Here is a 22,217-nt window from a genome sequence, read left to right as displayed (position 1 = left end):
GTAATTTTTACCATTTTGCTGAAGAATGAGAATCTAGGCATGATTAGAGCAAGAAAAATGACGAATTACGGTGGAAAAATGATGATATTTGGTGAAGATTTGAGAGAGTTTCGTGTTTGTGTGTGTGTTGTGGTGAGGAAGACAGACTCGCTGTCTGTATGTATCAGGCCAGATTTTTGCCTCCATGCGATCACATGGAGGTATAAGGTGATTCCCATGCGATCGCATGGGTACCCGGCTACAGTGTTTTGACCTTTTTTTTTTTTTTTTTTTATAAAACCTTATACTTTATAAAACTTATAATTAATTAAATTTTAAAATTTTGTTTTCCTTTAGGAGCGAGGGTGTTTCGGATCGATGTCCTAGTCCGTCCCTCGACAAAATTTTAAAATTTGTCAATTCAAAGCGCGGTTTTAAAAGTAAAGATTTTTGGGGTTTTTAATGTTTTTGGCATACTTTAATTCAATAAGATTAAAAATAATGATAATAAAAGTTCTCGTCCCTCCCTCGGGTAAAGCAATTTCGGTTCAACGACCTAGTCTTCAACTCACGACGAATTTTAAAAATCATATTTTTAACTTAGCGAAATAAAGTAAATTTTTGTTTTTAAATTCACACCAAACTTAAATTTAAAATGCATAAAATTAAAAATTCATATTAAACTTAATTAAAAATTCATATTATAAATTTACACCAAACTTATATTATATTTTTGTTTTTATACATACAAACTTATATTAAAAAGATTAATTTTTCAAATATTTACAAACTTAAAAATATTGATTTTACAAAGTTCAAAATATTAATTTAATATTTATATATTAATTTTAAAAACATGGTAAAAATAAAATTAAAAATCTTTTTGGCTTTTATCCCACTTTAATCAATCAAATATTATCAAAAATATACGCCCCTCTTTTCGGTAAAGTAATTTCGGTTCCATGACCTAATTTAACTCATGACGAATTTTTGAAATATTTTGGGTTGATTGATTAAAGATATTTATACCTTAAGAATAAACGTTAAATTTCGCAGTGATGTAATAAATTTTTGTATGATATCAATAATTTCGGTCGCCAAACCTAATTTTATTGTATATCAATTTAATACTTTATAGCGAATAAATTAGCGTTTATTATCAAAAGGTTAAAAATAAAAATAAAAATAAAAACTGTACAGACTTACCCGTGAGATAGTATTCTTAGTGATATGATCTATCTCATTCATAAGATAGTCAGTTTAATTGATTTTCCATGGCTACATAGGCGTAACCTCGAAGCATTCAGTGTTTTTTCTTCTAAACATATGAACAAATTCGGTATTTGAATATGTTTGATTATTTGAACATTTACCTCCATGTGACCATTTTCCGCATTTGTGACATCTTTCTAGGTGTCGTGCTTTTCTTTTCGCTGCGGATTTTGATTTTCCTTTACCAAATTGTAGCTTATTATCTTCGCATCTGGATTCTTTTCTTACTCCGTCCAATCTTTCTCTGATTACTGATACTATTTCACTCGGAAGTGTGTCATTATTACGTTTAGTGATCAAAGCGTGTAGCATTAGACCATGGTTTAGTTCACAGGAAGTCTTCATTTCGTAAAAACCTAAAAAAATAAAAATTCAGAATGGGGGGAGAAGACTAGTTCTTTAGGGTCTACTAGGGAAAGACCATTCGGGTTCCATTTTCGAGAACTACACGAAAACAGACAATCTAACTCTAACATAAATACATAATATCCTTTAAAGACTTGATTCTCCCCACACTTAGTTAGCTGTGGTATCGAAATTGTGATTAACTTCATTGTCAACTTCCATTGGACTATCTATGTAATGTTTAACTCTGTGACCATTAACTTTAAATTCAATCCCATTTGAATTTATTAATTCTATCGTTCCGTATGGGAAAACTCTTTTGACTATGAATGGTCCAGACCATCTTGATTTCAATTTTCCAGAAAATAGCTTGAATCGTGAATTGAAAAGAAGAACTATGTCTCCTTCTTTGAATTCTTTTGAACTTCTGATTCTTTTATCATGCCATTTCTTCATTCTTTCCTTATAGATTAACGAATTTTCGTATGCTTCATGTCTTAATTCTTCTAATTCATTTAATTGATTTAACCGTAGACGTCCAGCTTCATGTAAATCAAGATTACATGTCTTCAAAGCCCAAAATGCTTTGTGTTCAATTTCTACTGGAAGATGACATGCTTTTCCATAAACAAGTCTAAAAGGTGTGGTTCCAATTGGAGTTTTGTAGGCTGTTCTAAAAGCCCAGAGTGCATCCTCCAATTTAATGGACCATTCCTTCGGATTTGATCCTACGATTTTCTCTAGAATACGTTTTAAAGCTCGGTTGGTATTTTCAACTTGTTCACTTGTTTGTGGATGATATGCAGTGGAGATTTTATGAGTGACTCCATATCTTTTAAGAACTTTCTCAAGTTGATTATTACAAAAATGAGTTCCCCGATCACTTATTAAAGCTTTCGGTGTTCCAAACCTTGCAAAAAGACGTTTTAAAAAGTTTACTACAACTCGTGCATCGTTAGTTGGGAGAGCTTGTGCTTCCGCCCATTTAGATACATAATCAATGGCTACGAGAATATATAGATTATTATGAGATTTTGGAAATGGACCCATAAAGTCAATACCCCAAATGTCAAATACTTCACATACTTGAATGACATTTTGTGGCATTTCATCACGTTGACTTATTTTTCCGGCTCTTTGACAAGCATCACAGGATTTGCAAAGAAGGTGTGCGTCTTTGTAAATTGTAGGCCAATAGAATCCAGCATCATAAACTTTTCTTGCTGTTAGTTGAGGCCCATAATGCCCTCCTGTTGGTCCTGTGTGATAATGGTTTAAAATTTTACTAGCTTCATCTCCGAATACACATCGGCGTATTATTCCATCTGGACAACTTTTAAACAGATGTGGATCTTCCCAGAAATAGTGTTTTATATTACTAAAGAATTTCTTTCGTTTTTGGTACGATAATCCTTTTTCAAGGAATCCACATACTAAGTAGTTTGCATAGTCTGCAAACCATGGAATTTCATTATAATCTATTTTCAATAGATATTCATCAGGAAAGTTGTCTTGTATGGCCGATTCATTTAGAACTTCTAATTCGGGATTTTCAAGACGAGAAAGATGATCAGCGGCGAGATTTTCTGCTCCTCTTTTATCTCGGATTTCAATATTGAACTCTTGTAAGAGTAAGATCCAACGGAATAATCTTGGTTTGGCATCTTGTTTCGAAAATAGGTATCTAAGAGCAGAATGGTCGGTATAGACCACCGTTTTTGCTAGAACGAGATATGAACGAAATTTGTCAAAAGCAAAGACAATAGCAAGGAGTTCTTTATCAGTAGTTGTGTAATTCGTTTGTGCTCCTTGTAACGTCTTACTAGCATAATATATAGGTTGAAATCGTTTTTCAATCCTTTGTCCTAAAACGGCTCCCATTGCAAAATCACTTGCATCACACATAAGTTCAAACGGTAGATTCCAATTTGGTGTTATCATGATCGGCGCATTAGTAAGTTTCTCTTTAAGAATATTAAAAGATTTGATGCATTCATCTGAAAAGATGAATGGAGCATCCTTTTCTAGAAGTTTATTCATAGGAGTGTCAATTTTAGAAAAATCTTTTATGAAACGTCGGTAAAAACCGGCATGCCCTAGAAAACTCCTAACTCCTCTAACATTGGTGGGATCTGGAAGTTTAGCAATTACATCTACTTTAGCTCTATCCACTTCAATTCCTTCTTTTGAAATTTTATGTCCAAGAACGATGCCTTCTTTAACCATGAAATGGCATTTCTCCCAATTAAGTACTAGATTTGATTGTTCACATCTAATAAGCATTCGTTCCAGATTAACTAGACATGATTCAAATGTATCATCGAAGACTGAAAAGTCATCCATGAAAACTTCCATGCATTATTCTATCATGTCGTGAAAAATCGCCATCATGCACTTTTGAAAGGTTGCAGGGGCGTTGCAAAGTCCAAATGGCATGCGTTTGTAAGCAAAAGTACCATAAGGGCACGTGAACGTGGTTTTCTCTTGATCTTCGGGTGCTATTGGAATTTGAAAATATCCGGAAAATCCATCAAGAAAACAATAGTAACTATTTCCGGCTAATCTTTCCAACATTTGATCAATAAAAGGTAAGGGAAAGTGATCTTTTCTGGTGGCGTCATTTAATTTTCTATAATCAATACACACACACCATCCTGTTACAGTCCTAGTAGGAATAAGCTCATTTTTCTCATTTGTGATGACAGTTATGCCACCCTTCTTAGGCACGCATTGAACTGGGCTTACCCATGGACTATCAGAAATTGGATAAATTAAACCTGCATCAAGCAGTTTAATAATTTCTTTTTTAACAACATCTTGCATATTAGGATTTAATCTTCGTTGGCGTTGCACATACATTTTATGACCTTCTTCCATAAGGATTTTATGTGTGCAATACGAAGGACTTATTCCTTTAATGTCATGAATCTTCCATGCAATGGCTGGTTTATGAGCTTTCAACACAGAAATGAGTTGAGATTTCTCATTTTCAGTAAGAGAAGACGATATTATTACAGGTAATTCAGATTCACCATGTAAATAAGCGTATTCCAAATGGTTTGGAAGTGGCTTTAACTCTAATTTCGGAGGTTCTTATATCGATGATTTATATCGATATCTGTCTTCTTCTTTTAGCATTTGAATTTCTTCTGTTGTTGGTTCATATCCATTAGCTATTAGTGTAGCTAACATTTTAGCTTCATCAATTGGTTCAGTACTTTCTCCTAAAGAACATTCTCCTGTTCCTTGTAATTCTGGAAATTCTTCTAACAATTCTGCATGTGAGTCTATAGTTTGAATATAATAGCATGTATCATCTGCAGATTGTGGTTGTTGCATTGCTCTATCAACTGAAAAAGTAACACTCTCGTCCTCTATACTTAGGGTCAGTTTCTTACCAAACACGTCTATCATTGCTTTAGCCGTGTTTAAGAATAGTCTTCCTAATATGAGAGGAACTTGAGAATCTTCTTCCATGTCCAGAACAACAAAATCTACTGGAAATACTAAAGTACCAACTTTAACTAGCATGTTCTCCATTATCCCTCTAGGATATTTTATTGGTCTATCGGCTAGTTGTATACTTATTCTGGTTGGTTTCAATTCTCCAAGGTCTAGTTTAGCGTATAGTGAATACGGCATTAAATTTATACAAGCACCTAAGTCTGCCAATGCTTCTATTGAACTAAGACTACCCAGAAAACATGGAATTGTGAAACTTCCTGGATCAGATAGTTTTTCTGGTATCTTATTCAAGAGCACTGCTGAACAATTAGCATTCATAGTAACAGCGGAGAGTTCTTCCATTTTCTTTCTATTCGTGATTAGATCTTTCAGAAATTTAGCATATCTAGGCATTCCTGAAATCACATCAATGAAAGGAAGATTTACATTTATCTGTTTAAACATATCCAAGAATTTGGATTGCTCGGCTTCAAGTTTTTCTTTTTTTCATTTTACTCGGGTAAGGAAGTGGTGGTTGGTATGGTTTAATGTGATGACCCGGGAATTTCCGACCAAATTTAAACTTGAATCTTACTTAATTTCGATACGATAAGCAAAGTCTGTTAGTTTAAGTCTCAAAAACTTTGAACTGTTTTTATGTATGCAATTACCCTTTGACTATGTCCGACGATTCACGGACCATTGTGTGTAAATAAGTATGTAAATAAATACAAATAAAAATATAAATGTATATATATATATAATATTTTGAGTTAATAAAATATAAATTTAATCATTGGAATTAAAAATGTAAAGTAATATACATAATAATTAAGTTGTTATTAAAATAAAATTTTATATATATATATATATATATATATATATATATATATATATATATATATATTGTGATATTTATAAAATTTATAAATATTAAATATTCAATATGTGTTATTTTATAATATATATTGTATAATTAAGTAAATATGATATAACTAATAAATTGTACTATTATTATATTAAGGGTAATTACAAGTCGAAAATACAGATGTTATAGTAATATCATTATTATTTTCATTATTATTGTTAATATTAATATTAATTTCAATATTAGTATTATTAATATTATTATTATTATTAGTGTTATAATTATAAATAAAAGGTTAAGATTACCATAATACAGATGTTAAAGATAAATAATAATATAAGAATGACTAAAATTGGAATTACTATTATAATTATTACTATTATTATTATTACTATAAGTATCATTTTATTTATAAAATATATATATATATATATATATATATATATATATTATTATCGTTACTTTTATCATTAACCTTATTGTTATAGCCATTATTTTATTTTTACTAGCATTATTATGATATTAATATTATCTTTATTATTAGTTTTGTTATTAAAATTAATATTAATGTTTAAATGATTAAATGTAACTATAAGTTTAATTATAATTATATTATTAATACATCTATTATTAATATTATTTTGGTATCATTATTAATATTTATTATCTCTATTAATATTAGCAAATTTTATTAGTAAAAACATATACATTATGTAATCTCTAACAAATTTATATTTATAAAATTAGTGGATATTAAATCAGATAAAACAAAGTATGTATCAATCAGATATAATTGGAATCAGATAGCCATCGTGATCAAGTGGATATAAATATATATATTTTTTATTTTCTTTTTGATATTCTGTTTCTTGCTAGTACGATCCTGTCCCCAAAATTTGTTAAGCGTCCATATCGAATTACTATACAAGCAATCATGTTACTGCATCTATATTGGATTATTATCTACATATTACGCTATCCTCACAATGCAATTCAATTTAAAAAAAAAACAGAAAGAGCCATTAAAAAGCTCGATACCTCTGTATTTTTTCTTTTTTATCATATACCTGAATTCAAATCAATTTCGAAAACTGGAATTGCTGTTGTGTTAGTAATCATTCACTCAAACTATCTTCAAAGTTTAAATCTCCAATTCTCTGTATTGAATGCAAATTTTGGAGTCAAAGTATTTTACAAAAAAAGTCAACATTTGTTCTTCGATCAAATTAGAGTTCGTGTTTGTATTTCTTGTTAAATTGATGATTTCAATAGTGTTTATGAGTGATTTGCAAATTATTTCATGTAGGAATCATAAGCCAAAACAGCCTCAGATTCAAATTTTTTTTTTTTTTTTTTTTTGCTAAACCGTAACAACAGCGGCCTCTTTTTTTTTATTTATTTTTTTTCCCTTTCTTTTTATCAATCAAGACATCAACCGATTAATAAAGTTTCAATTTCACATCCTAATTCAAACCTTTAAAAAAGGCTGTTATGATTATGGTGTTTTTTTTTTCTCGAGCTGTTATAGAGAAGAAGGAGAGACAGACGGGTTAAGTTATAATTTTTTTAAACTCGAGTTATAACAGAAAAACAAAAGCAGCGCATATGGTCTTGAGTGTTGTTGTGTCTGTCAGAGGTCGGGGGTTCGAGCCTGAGCGTGGACAGTTTTAATCTTTTTGGGAGAAATCTTTTTAAGGTAGCTTTTCACTTATTATTATTATTGTTATTATTATTATTACTATTTTTAGTTAGTGTTATTATTATTAGGATAATTTTGTTATCATCCCTAACATTTATAAGTATCATTATTATTAGCCAAATTAAGAATATTATCATTATCGTTATTATTAGTATATGTATTATAAATTCATTTAGGATTGTTATTAATATTGTTATTACTAATTTTATTATCCTTACTAGTAATATCATTAAGTAATATTATTATTAATACTATCATTAATAATAAAAAGAATTTTATATTTATTATTATTATCATTAAGTATTATGTATTTTTATCAAAATAATCATTTTCATTATCATAATTATCAAACTTTCATTTCATTTAAAAACTACTGTTATTAACGTTGTTAATAAGATTAGTATTAACACTGAGCATTATTTGTATTTTTTATGAAGATATTAAAATACTAGGAAGAGTGTTATGAAATAAAAATATTATAATTAAGTTATGAATTAAGAAAGATATAATTAAAAATAAGTAAAGATCATGATTAAGAAAGTATTGCTATAAACATTAATTCAAAACTTCGAATATGAAAATATATTTTTGCTATAAATAATATTAAGTAATGTGTATGAAATTATGGATTTAAAAACTATGGATAAGATTATGATTTAAGTTATTAATTATTATTATCATTTTATTTATTACAAGTATCATTATTAGTATTAAAATAATTATTAACTATGTAAAATCATAGCTAATACATATAATTTAACTGTACTATTATATTACGTAATTATTCTAGATATATAAAATAAATATATTTAACTTACTAATGGAACTCATAACTCATTAAAATAATAGTTGAATCACTAATAATATATATATATATATATATATATATATATATATATATATATATATATATATATATTTGTTCGACTACAAGAATATGTTTTGATATATATACAAATGATATAGGTTCGTGAATCCAAGGTCAACCCTGCGTTGTTCAGTTGTTCAATATTGTTATATGTATTTTTACTACAAAATACAGTATGGTGAGTTTCATTTGCTCCCTTTTTTTTACTCTTTACGTTTTTGGGCTGAGAATACATGCAAATGCTTTATTAACTGTTTTACAATATTTATATGTGTGAGTTTCATTAATCCCTTTTTAAATGCTTTTGCAATATATATTTTTGGGACTGAGAATACATGCGCTGCTTTTATAAATGCTTTACGAAATAGACACAAGTAATCGAAACTACATTCTATGGTTGGATTATCTAATCGAATATGCCCCTTTTATTAAGTCTGGTAATCTAAGAATTAAGGAACAGACACCCTAATTGACGCGAACTCTAAAGATAGATCTATCGGGCCCAACAAGCCCCATCCAAAGTACCGGATGCTTTAGTACTTCGAAATTTATATCATGTCCGAAGGAGGATCCCGGAATGATGGGGATATTCTTATATGTATATTGTGAATGTCAGTTACCAGGTGTTCAATCCATATAAATGATATTTTTGTCTCTATGTATGGGACGTATGTTTATGAGAAATGGAAATATGAAATCTTATGGTCTATTAAAGTTATGAAATGATTATTTATGATAAACTAATGAACTCACCAACCTTTTGGTTGACACTTTAAAGCATGTTTATTCTCAGGTATAAAAGAAATCTTCCGCTGTGCATTTGCTCATATTAGAGACATTACTTGGAGTCATTCATGACATATTTCAAAAGACGTTGCATTCGAGTTGTCGAGTTCATCAAGATTAGTATTAAGTCAATTATAGTTAGATATATTATGAAATGTTATGCATGCCGTCAACTTTCGATGTAATGAAAGATTATCTTTTCAAAAACGAATGCACTGTTTGTAAAATGTATCATATAGAGGTCAAGTACCTCGCGATGTAATCAACTATTATGAATCGTTTATAATCAATATGGACTTTGTCCGGATGGATTAGGACGGGTCCTTTCAGTTGGTATCAGTGCGTTGGTCTTAGTGAACCAGGTCTTGCATTAGTGTGTCTAACTGATAGTCGATAGGATGCATTAGTGAGTCTGGACTTCGACCGTGTCTGCATGTCAAAAGTTTTGCTTATCATTTCGTGTCGAAAATTACCTGCTTATAAATCTTAGGGAATCACTTGCTTATCATTCATAGTCTAGACACATCATACTGCAATGATTGCATGAATAGTGTATAGACAAAATTCATATCTTAGCGTATCTGCTAATTCATATCTTAGCGTATCTGTTGTTGTTACATTTGCCTGACAGATTCCGTAGATTCCTCCGTAATTTATGAGATTTTAGTATTTTATATGCATATGTAAATTATGTATTGCAGGATACTAATATACATCCTATAATCTATTTCTTATCGAAAATCCTTCATCTGATCGTACGAGATGAATCCCTCAACCAGTTCGAGTCCCTCAGATTCCGATAGCTATTCCGATAGTTATTCCGACAGCTATTCTGACATGAATTTTCATCTAAACTCCGAAAGCAGTGTCACCAGAATGAATCAACCAATACATTTGATGGGTTCGTAGCCTACTTAAACGATGGAGACGAGAAAAAGGCGATCCTTTTCACCCACCGACCTGCACTCTTGACAAAGAACCTGAAGCACTTACCGGCGAACCCATTCGAAACACCATTTTCACACTCATTTTCAGATTATCTCTCCACGATTACATTCTATCTAAAATTCTAAACCTTATTCATCCGTTCGTTCTGACCGACAATCATCCCGGAATAATAGAAGAAGTCAACAAGCTTCGCACTCAAGTAATCAATTTAGAAAAAAATGGTGCAAAACTTACCAGCTTCAGCAACATCACTGGCACCAATAGTACCAACAACAACCCAAGTCTCAACATCACATGTCTCAACATCTCATTCTGTACTTCGAGTATAATCATCATTCTACATGACGTTCTACATCATTTATCTTCGTTCGACATGGCGATTATGTAATCTCTAATGTTTTAGAGACTATATATATTCCTGTTCTAACGGTAAATCAAATGAGATTAATATCATATTAACGCATTAAATCCATAATTACATCTGAAGAAAATATATGTGCAAGTATATTTTCATAAAGATTGTAATTAAAAATTCTTATGTTCAAACTGTTAATGGTGAAAATATTTTAACGGGTAGGTAATACCCAAAGAATATTTGCATTTCACATTAATAAATTACACTGTACATTGTTCGAATCAGATTCAATAGTCATTTACTATCCTACTTACATCCACCGATATACAAATCCGTTCACCACGAAATAACCATTTTCATTCAATTTCATATTTAGATTTTGATCTATCAGAATCCAACAAGTGGCATAATGAAGAAAACATTGGACAAGATAAAATTTGTTAGAAACAAACAAATTAACAATGAGAAATTTTGTTAAGAATCCACGCTAACAAAATCCTAGCTAACTGTCCTAGCTAACTGCTAATTCCGTATTACATTTTAATTATCGCAATTTATTTATCACAATTTAATTATCGCAATTTTAATTCTCGCAATTTTATTTATCGTCATTTAATTTCTGTTATTTACTTTACGCATTTTATTTATCGTCATTTAATTTCTGTTATTTACTTTATGCACTTTAAATATCGGGACACGTATACAAGGTTTTGACATATCATATCGACGCATCTATATATATTATTTGGAATAACCATAGACACTCTATATGCAGTAATGATCGAGTTCTCTATACAGGGTTACGGTTGATTCTACAATAATATATATACTTTGAGTTGTGATCGAGTCTGAGACATGTACACGGATCACGATACGTATTAATTAATTCGAATATTATATATTAAACTTTATATGAATTATTGGACTGTCAACTGTGGACTAATAAGATTGGACAAATAAAATGAATTAAAATATTGATTATAATATATGAAACTAAACAATTCTTCAAGTTTGCCACTTGATTTCATCTTAAACCTCATTTGTATCTTGACGATTACAATCTGCGTTCAAGCCTTTCATGATTCTTGAAAACACTTCAGTCGAGAGGACGAACCAACCGCACTCCATCTAAGAAGAAAAGAATGATGAATATAGATATGCATTTGAAAACACTCAAAACCTGAGTAAAACGTTTAACCTGTATCTGTGTTAGCTCCTTTAGCATTTTTATTACCCAAAATAACTTTAGAATTCCTTTTCAAAGTAGAAAATTTTATCACAGCTCCAGCAAGCCAATTTCGACTTTTCGTTCGAAACAACCTTATTATAATTTTGATATATATGTGTACTATTTTATTGTTATCGGGAAACCTTTTATATTCCATCTTATTACCAGCAGACGTACCAGCAACCTCGTTGCTCTTTGGTTTAAATCTCTCCGACAAATCACAATATTTATCTATTGAAGTCTTATCATATACTCATCCACATCTTGTGACGAGAACTGCCATACCAATTACCGGGAATCAGCAATCAGTACTTTGAAAACTCACAGCATATCTACATCAACAGTTATATGTATGACATTTATCTCTTAGAATTATGATCTCTCCTTCTGGAATTCTGAAAAGCACTCGGTCACAAATCAATACTCTGAATGTTGGAAAAAAAAACAGAATGAAGCAGCAGAAACCATAGACAACCGTAAACGACCATAATCATCGAAAATTTGATGATAAAGAATAGTATGTTGGAAAAGCTCAGAAAAGTTGGAACTGGAAAACGAATTGAGCTAACCACGAAGGAGACCAAGGATAAATACAAGGACCATACCATATATTCAAAGAATCAAGGTAATTCTGGATCCGATGAAACCTTCAACGAATATCTTGCTCTGTACTCATGTTAAAATGAAAATCTTTCTCCATCAACCATCGAACTTATAAATTCCAAAATATCATCATCAATATCTTCGATATTTCTGAGGATATTTTCATAAATATTCTCGTCCGAAATTATATACCTCTTCGTGCTTCCTGTGTATCATTATATTGGAAACATTCAAGAGAAAATTTAGTACCGAAAAGCAGATTATGCGAAACTATGAAGAAAGTCGTGGACAAATCACAAAGAATAAGTTTGACTTCAAAGAATCCAAATGATTCAATGTCTGCTAAAATCTTTAGTGAATATCTTGCTCCTTACTCTAAACCCTTGCAGACAATAGTTTCTATCATCCGCTGATCTTAGATATTCCGAGATATTATCGTATCTTTCATTATAAATATCCTCCATATTTCTGGAGATATTTTTTTTATAACTATTCTTATCTGAAATCATTAATCTCTTCGTGCTATCAGTATTACATCATATAGAAACTGTTAGTTTCTATATTCTGTAAACTTTCGAGCTAAAAATATGAATGTTATTAAAGTAATATTGGGAACTGATGCATGGGTTAGTATAATATAATGACACTTGATCAACGTGATTATATTACAGTAAGTCATGCTGAGTTTCAAATGGGACGTGATGATTCACAGATCCTAACGTCATCACGTGCCATGTTACATAACTCTTTCATTATGCTTAACTTCTGAACATATCAAGAAAGTATATTCTTGATAGTTCTATTCTCAGTGATTCTGGTAATTTGATAAATCAAATCGTGCTAATACATTAGTTCTTATTTAGAACACGATGTTTATTCGAAATTTCATACTTACGAATTCTGGACTGTTACTCTCTTTACTAGAGGATGGGAGGATAATAAAAAGGCAAAGAGCTCCAAAATATAAGAGAAAAATAAAGCCCAACAACAGCACCGAAATTACAAACCGTGGATATCAGTGCGTATAACAATATAAAGACACGAGAGGATTATAAATACAATAATCCCTAAAGCATAGTAGAAATAAACGGATTCCTCCGGTGGAAGTTGGAAAAGGAGAATGATTGTTGCGATAATCAGGATAAGGACAAGGATCAGAACTGGATTAAGCATTTTCACGATCTTTTGAATTTGGGAATTGAGTATTGAAGTGGTGAAAATTAATGGAACGGAAAAGGTAAAATTTATAGTGAAAATATCAGACAGAGGAATCGAGGCAGATCACCGCATTTAATTATAGAAATCTAAATTTCCTTATTCGCAGGAGAATCAAATCTTTTAGATTTCGAAGATTTTCTTCAAATCCCTTAAATTCCGGAATTCAACCAAAACAACGTCAAAAGATAAGACGCATCCTGTTTTCTAAATTCAATCATGACTACATCAAAAGTTAAGATGTATCTTACTTTCAAAATTCAACCCTGACCACGTCAAAAGCTAAGGCGAATCTTATTTTTCTCATTTCAATCTTTTGTGATAGCTTCATTCGTGCTCTTCGAATAATCAAATTATTTTATCTGTATTATTCAATAATAATAAAACTCTATTTATCAGCTCATATTCGTCAGGAAAACATATTTATTGTTAGCCATGACGACCTCACTCAAATTTCGGGATGAAATTTCTTTAACGGGTAGGTACTGTGATGACCCGGGAATTTTCGACCAAATTTAAACTTGAATCTTACTTGATTTCGATACGATAAGCAAAGTCTGTTAGTTTAAGTCTTAAAAACTTTGAACTGTTTTTATGTATGCAAATACCCTTTGACTATGTCCGACGATTCACGAACCATTGTGTGTAAATAAGTATGTAAATAAATACAAATAAAAATATAAATGTATATATATAATATTTTGAGTTAATAAAATATAAATTTAATCATTAGAATTAAAAATGTAAAGTAATATACATAATAATTAAGTTGTTATTAAAATAAAATTTTATATATATATTATGATATTTATAAAATTTATAAATATTAAATATTCAATATGTGTTATTTTATAATATATATTGTATAATTAAGTAAATATGATATAACTAATAAATTGTACTATTATTATATTAAGGGTAATTACAAGTCGAAAATACAGATGTTATAGTAATATCATTATTATTTTCATTATTATTGTTAATATTAATATTAATATCAATATTAGTATTATTAATATTATTATTATTATTAGTGTTATAATTATAAATAAAAGGTTAAGATTACCATAATACAGATGTTAAAGATAAATAATAATATAAGAATGACTAAAATTGTAATTACTATTATAATTATTACTATTATTATTATTACTATAAGTATCATTTTATTTATAAAAAAAATATATATATATATTATTATCGTTACTTTTATCATTAACCTTATTGTTATAGCCATTATTTTATTTTTACTAGCATTATTATGATATTAATATTATCTTTATTATTAGTTTTGTTATTAAAATTAATATTAATGTTTAAATGATTAAATGTAACTATAAGTTTAATTATAATTATATTATTAATACATCTATTATTAATATTATTTTGGTATCATTATTAATATTTATTATCTCTATTAATATTAGCAAATTTTATTAATAAAAACATATACATTATGTAATCTCTAACAAATTTATATTTATAAAATTAGTGGATATTAAATCAGATAAAACAAAGTATGTATCAATCAGATATAATTGGAATCAGATAGCCATCGTGATCAAGTGGATATAAATATATTTTTTTTTATTTTCTTTTTAATATTCTGTTTCTTGCTAGTACGATCCTGTCCCCAAAATTTGTTAAGCGTCCATATCGAATTACTATACAAGCAATCATGTTACTGCATCTATATTGGATTATTATCTACATATTACGCTATCCTCACAATGCAATTCAATTTAAAAAAAAAAAAAACAGAAAGAGCCATTAAAAAGCTCGATACCTCTGTATTTTTTCTTTTTTATCATATACCTGAATTCGAATCAATTTCGAAAACTGGAATTGCTGTTGTGTTAGTAATCATTCACTCAAACTATCTTCAAAGTTTAAATCTCCAATTCTCTGTATTGAATGCAAATTTTGGAGTCAAAGTATTTTACAAAAAAAGTCAACATTTGTTCTTCGATCAAATTAGAGTTCGTGTTTGTATTTCTTGTTAAATTGATGATTTCAATAGTGTTTATGAGTGATTTGAAAATTATTTCATGTAGGAATCATAAGCCAAAACAGCCTCAGATTCAAAATTTATTATTTTTTTTTTGCTAAACCGTAACAGCAGCGGCCTTTTTTATATTTTTATTTTATTTTTTTCCCTTTCTTTTTATCAATCAAGACATTAACCGATTAATAAAGTTTCAATTTCACATCCTAATTAAAACCTTTAAAAAAGGCTGTTATGATTATGGTGTTTTTTTTTTTCTCGAGCTGTTATAGAGAAGAAGGAGAGACAGACGGGTTAAGTTATAATTTTTTTAAACTCGAGTTATAACAGAAAAACAAAAGCAGCGCAGATGGTCTTGAGTGTTGTTGTGTCTGTCAGAAGTCGGGGGTTCGAGCCTGGGCGTGGACAGTTTTAATCTTTTTGGGAGAAATCTTTGTAAGGTAGCTTTTCACTTATTATTATTATTATTGTTATTATTATTATTACTATTTTTAGTTAGTGTTATTATTTTTAGGATAATTTTGTTATCATCCCTAACATTTATAAGTATCATTATTATTAGCCAAATTAAGAATATTATCATTATCGTTATTATTAGTATATGTATTATAAATTCATTTAGGATTGTTATTAATATTGTTATTACTAATATTATTATCCTTACTAGTAATATCATTAAGTAATATTATTATTAATACTATCATTAATAATAAAAAGAATTTTATATTTATTATTATTATCATTAAGTATTATGTATTTTTATCAAAATAATCATTTTCATTATCATAATTATCAAACTTTCGTTTCATTTAAAAACTACTGTTATTAACGTTGTTAATAAGATTAGTATTAACACTGAGCATTATTTGTATTTTTTATGAAGATATTAAAATACTAGGAAGAGTGTTATGAAATAAAAATATTATAATTAAGTTATGAATTAAGAAGGATATAATTAAAAATAAGTAAAGATCATGATTAAGAAAGTATTGCTATAAACATTAATTCAAAACTTCGAATATGAAAATATATTTTTGCTATAAATAATATTAAGTAATGTGTATGAAATTATGGATTTAAAAACTATGGATAAGATTATGATTTAAGTTATTAATTATTATTATCATTTTATTTATTACAAGTATCATTATTAGTATTAAAATAATTATTAACTATGTAAAATCATAGCTAATACATATAATTTAACTGTACTATTATATTACGTAATTATTCTAGATATATAAAATAAATATATTTAACTTACTAATGGAACTCATAACTCATTAAAATAATAGTTGAATCACTAATAATATATATATATATATATTTGTTCGACTACAAGAATATGTTTTGATATATATACAAATGATATAGGTTCGTGAATCCAAGGTCAACCCTGCGTTGTTCAGTTATTCAATATTGTTATATGTATTTTTACTACAAAATACAGTATGGTGAGTTTCATTTGCTCCCTTTTTTTTACTCTTTACGTTTTTGGGCTGAGAATACATGCAAATGCTTTATTAACTGTTTTACAATATTTATATGCGTGAGTTTCATTAATCCCTTTTTAAATGCTTTTGCAATATATATTTTTGGGACTGAGAATACATGCGCTGCTTTTATAAATGCTTTACGAAATAGACACAAGTAATCGAAACTACATTCTATGGTTGGATTATCTAATCGAATATGCCCCTTTTATTAAGTCTGGTAATCTAAGAATTAGGGAACAGACACCCTAATTGACGCGAACTCTAAAGATAGATCTATCGGGCCCAACAAGCCCCATCCAAAGTACCGGATGCTTTAGTACTTCGAAATTTATATCATGTCCGAAGGAGGATCCCGGAATGATGGGGATATTCTTATATGTATATTGTGAATGTCGGTTACCAGGTTTTCAATCCATATAAATGATATTTTTGTCTCTATGTATGGGACGTATGTTTATGAGAAATGGAAATATGAAATCTTGTGGTCTATTAAAGTTATGAAATGATTATTTATGATAAACTAATGAACTCACCAACCTTTTGGTTGACACTTTAAAGCATGTTTATTCTCAGGTATGAAAGAAATATTCCGCTGTGCATTTGCTCATATTAGAGACATTACTTGGAGTCATTTATGACATATTTCAAAAGATGTTGCATTCGAGTCGTCGAGTTCATCAAGATTAGTATTAAGTCAATTATAGTTAGATATATTATGAAATGTTATGCATGCCGTCAACTTTCGATGTAATGAAAGATTATCTTTTCAAAAATGAATGAAATGTTTGTAAAATGTATCATATAGAGGTCAAGTACCTCGCGATGTAATCAACTATTGTGAATCGTTTATAATCAATATGGACTTTGTCCGGATGGATTAGGACGGGTCCTTTCATTTAACATAAGGTTTAGCCTTAACTATGTTATCTTCATTAACCTTTTCAACTACCGATTCTTTTTTCTTATCTTGATCAGGTTGTGGTTCTTGTGGAGTAGGAATAGCTTCATCAGAAGTTACAGATATTTCAGGTGGTTTAAGTGTTGTACCACTTCTTGTGGTAATAGCTTTAGCTGTTTCATTCCGGGGGTTAGCATTTGTATCACTAGGTAAACTTCCCGGTTTTCTTTCACCTATTAACCTTGCTAGGTTACTTACTTCTTGTTCCAAGTTTTGAATAGAAGCTTGTTGATTTCTAAATGCTTAAGCATTTTGTTCATTAGTTTGTTTTTGAGATGTGAAAAACTGCGTTTGAGTTTCAACTAGCTTTGTCATCATATCTTCTAAATTCGGCTTTTTATCATCGGTTTGTGGTGGTTTATTTTGAAAATTAGGTCTTTGCTGATTGTAAGTATTATTGGATACTTGTTGATTACTAGGACCTTGTTGGTTGTTGTATGGAATATTTCGGTTATAATTCTAATTTTGATTGTAAATCGGTCTTGGCGGTTGATAATTATTCTGATAATTATTTCCAGGCCTTTGGTTTATGTATGAAATATTCTCTCTTTGTTCCATTGTTAATTCAATACTGAGACAATTTTTTGTCAAATGTGGTCCTCCGCACTGCTCACAACTAATTCGTATTGAGTGGATATCTTTAGTCATCTTTTCCATTCGTCTCTCGACAGCATCTATCTTTGCGGAAATGGAATCTAAGTCATAGATAGAATCGGCTCTAGCTGCTTTAGATGATCTAACGATATCTTTTTCTTGGTGCCACTCATGTGAGTGGGAAGCAGTGTTATCAATAATTTTGTAAGCATCAGTTTCTGTTTTCTTCATAATAGAACCACCAGCTGCTATATCGATGTCTTTCCTTGTAGTGATGTCGCATCCTTGGTAGAATATTTGTACTATTTGACAGGTGTCTAAACCATGTTGCGGACATCCTCTTAATAACTTTCCAAATCTTGTCCATGCCTCATATAGAGTTTCATTTGGTTTCTGTGTGAACGTAACAATTTCTCCTTGAAGTCTTACGGCTTTAGATGCAGGAAAGAATTGTTTAAGAAATTTTTCAACTAAAACGTCCCAGGTATCAATCGCCCCTTCAGGTAACGATTCCAACCAATCTTTGGCTTCTCCCTTTAAAGTCCAGGGAAATAACATGAGATATATCTGTTCATCCTCCACTTCTCTTATTTTAAATAGTGTGCAGATCCTATTAAAGGTACGAAGATGTTCGTTTGGATCTTCCTTCGGCGCACCACTAAATTGGCATTGATTAGTCACCATATGTAAAATTTGTCCTTTGATTTCATAATCTGACGCATTAATGTCTGGATGAGTAATTGCGTGACCTTGGCCAGTGCGTTTAGCTCTCATTCGGTCTTCCATACTTAAAGGTTCTGTTACTTCCATAATTGAATTTGTTGAATCTGAATCACTAGAGGATTCTGATTTAATGGTTCATTCCTCAACAATTTCTGTTTGAATGATTGGTGGTTCCGGAGGAAAATTTAATGGTTCAGGATCTATGAATTGTCCCTGAATATTCTCCGGATTCTCAATTGTGAGGTTGGGTTCAAAAAATGGATTATCGGAAATTTGACTTGGAGTACTTGGTCGACTGGATGACGATTCTAAAGAAAAATCAACGGCGGTAATATTTGCTAAATGTCTTGATCTAGTTACAGGAGGTGAACGTACAAAAGGTGGTGAACGTCTTGCTCGGTGCATTCACTGAATATCCTATTAGTTTTTTAAAAGGAAAGAAAAATTATATAAGTTATCCAATTAATAGACTTTTCTGATTTTGCCCACGTTTCGAATAGCCAAAAGATGCAGCAGAGGGGCAGGATTCGTTTGGTCTCAATATAATTGAGGACTGTTTGGCTCCAATAACCCGGTCCACGTACAAATCCAACTATTACTACGAACCAGAAAATTTTGATGTCTATCAATTTAACCACTTAAAATAAATTTTCGTAATTTTAAGAAATTTAGATAAGAAGTAGAATAAAAATCTATGTCCTAAAAACTAGAATGGCGAAAAATAAGAAAGAAAAAGAGTGCGTCGAAAAAGAAAAGGGTTGAAAAATAAAAGGCGTCGAAAAATAAGAAAGAAAAAGAGTGACTTATAAAACTTTAAAACACTCGACTAACCCAACCTTATTACTACCACTAACTTAAAATTATAATCGCAAATTGAAATTACTAATTGGAATGATAATTGATACATAGGTAAAAGGTGTCTAAAAATATTAAAGCTTACAAGTAAAACTATATCCTAAATGGAAATGACTTAAAAAGGTACTAAAACTTAAAAAGACGTCGCAAAATTCTAAAACACTTTAATCTTAGTCTAAAGAAAAAGCACTTAAGGGATTTTACGGCAAAGCCTAAAAATCTAAATAAAAAAAATTAACTATGGCAAAAACTATGAATTAATAACTAAATACGAGCGAAAAATACAAATATTATGCTAAAACAATTAAAAAGGGAAAAAATATAAAAATATACTAAAAGTTGTAAAAATTACAATTTTTATAAAAATATTATTTTTATATTATTTATTTAATAAAACTATTAATTTTACAATTTAAATAAACTAATTAAACTAAAAATACAAATTAAATAAATAAAACTAAATTAAATTATATAATATATAACCCTAATTAGGGTTTAAATATAATAATAATAATTATAATCCGTAATTAATGCAGGCTGCAGTCAACTGTGGCGTGTCAGACGGGCTCATGCGATCGCATGAGTCCTAAGCTACCCGGCCATGCGATCGCATGGGCTAGAGTTTCGGGCCACAGAGTGGGCTGCTACAGTACCGGACTCGAGTTTTAATATATTTTTTTTTTCTGTTTTTGCTGTAAAATATATTTATAAAATATATTTATAAATTAAATAAAACTTATATTTTTACAAACTAAAAAATAGAAATAAAGAAACTTTATAAAACTTAAATATTTACCAAACTCTTAAAAATATTTATATTTTCTTTTTCTTTTTATATTTTTGAATATTTAAAATGTATTTTTACAAAAGCGTATTTTTTTTATAAAAGTAAACTAAAAAAAATCTTTTTTTTTATTTAGCGTTGCGCTTCCTGCTTTTAAGCTAGATTTCGAGTCCCTGGCAGCGGCGCCAAAAATACTTGATGTCAAAGCAGAGGGGTATAAAATATTATTAAATTTTACAAGGAAAAACTATTAAATATGATACAATTTTACACAAGATATTTATTTATTTATAGAATGGATATACTTAAACCTTGCTACAATACTTATAGGTAGTGTACCTAATCGTACAGTAGTGTAGTTTTTAGTAAGTCCGGTTCGTTCCACAGGGAATCTTTAAACAAAGCTTAACGCTATATTAGTTTTATTTTATAAAAATACAAATATATATAAGTAATATTATTATTATAAAGGGGAGTTTTTACCGTTTAATGACCGGTTTGTCGATTTTAAAACTTTAGTCGCAGTTAAAACCAAATGTAAAATATTAAAAATAAATACAAGACTTAATTTAAAGCGTAAAGTAAATAACGATAATGAAATTGCGATAAAATAAACTTGCGATAATTAAAAAGTACGATAATTAAAAGTGCAATTAAATACAATAACAATAAATAAAAGTGCGATAATTAGAAGTGCAATTAAATATAAAATAAAGGAAATTAAATATGAAATAAAAGAATTATGCTTATTTAAACTTTCGTAATCATGATGTTTGACGTGTTGATTTTAGTTTTATGCCCATGGGTTAATTGTCCTTTGTCCTGAATTATTTAATATGTCCATCTGGTTTTTGTCCATAACAGTCCATCAGTCATAAATATAAAGTGCGATTGTCCTCGTCAAATTATCCTTATACCCGAAGTTAAATATTCCAACTAATTGGGGACTTAAACTGTAACAAAGTTTTAATACTTTGTTTAATAATTACACCAGGATGTCGACTGCGTGTAACCCAAGGTTTTAATACTTTGTTATCAATTATGCCAAGTGTCCTTGTACATAATTTCACCCCTGTTTTAATAATTCTAGTGGTTATTAATCCATTCCCGTGTCCGGTTAAATGAACGATTATTCGTACATATAAATACCCCGCTCATCGTGTCCGATCGAGTGTATATGGTTATTTATAGG

This window comes from Rutidosis leptorrhynchoides, chromosome 3 (genome assembly GCF_046630445.1).
Source record: "Rutidosis leptorrhynchoides isolate AG116_Rl617_1_P2 chromosome 3, CSIRO_AGI_Rlap_v1, whole genome shotgun sequence".
Taxonomy (NCBI): Eukaryota; Viridiplantae; Streptophyta; class Magnoliopsida; order Asterales; family Asteraceae; genus Rutidosis; species Rutidosis leptorrhynchoides.
The sequence above is the reverse complement of the archived record's forward strand: the minus strand, read 5'-3'. Positions refer to the sequence as shown.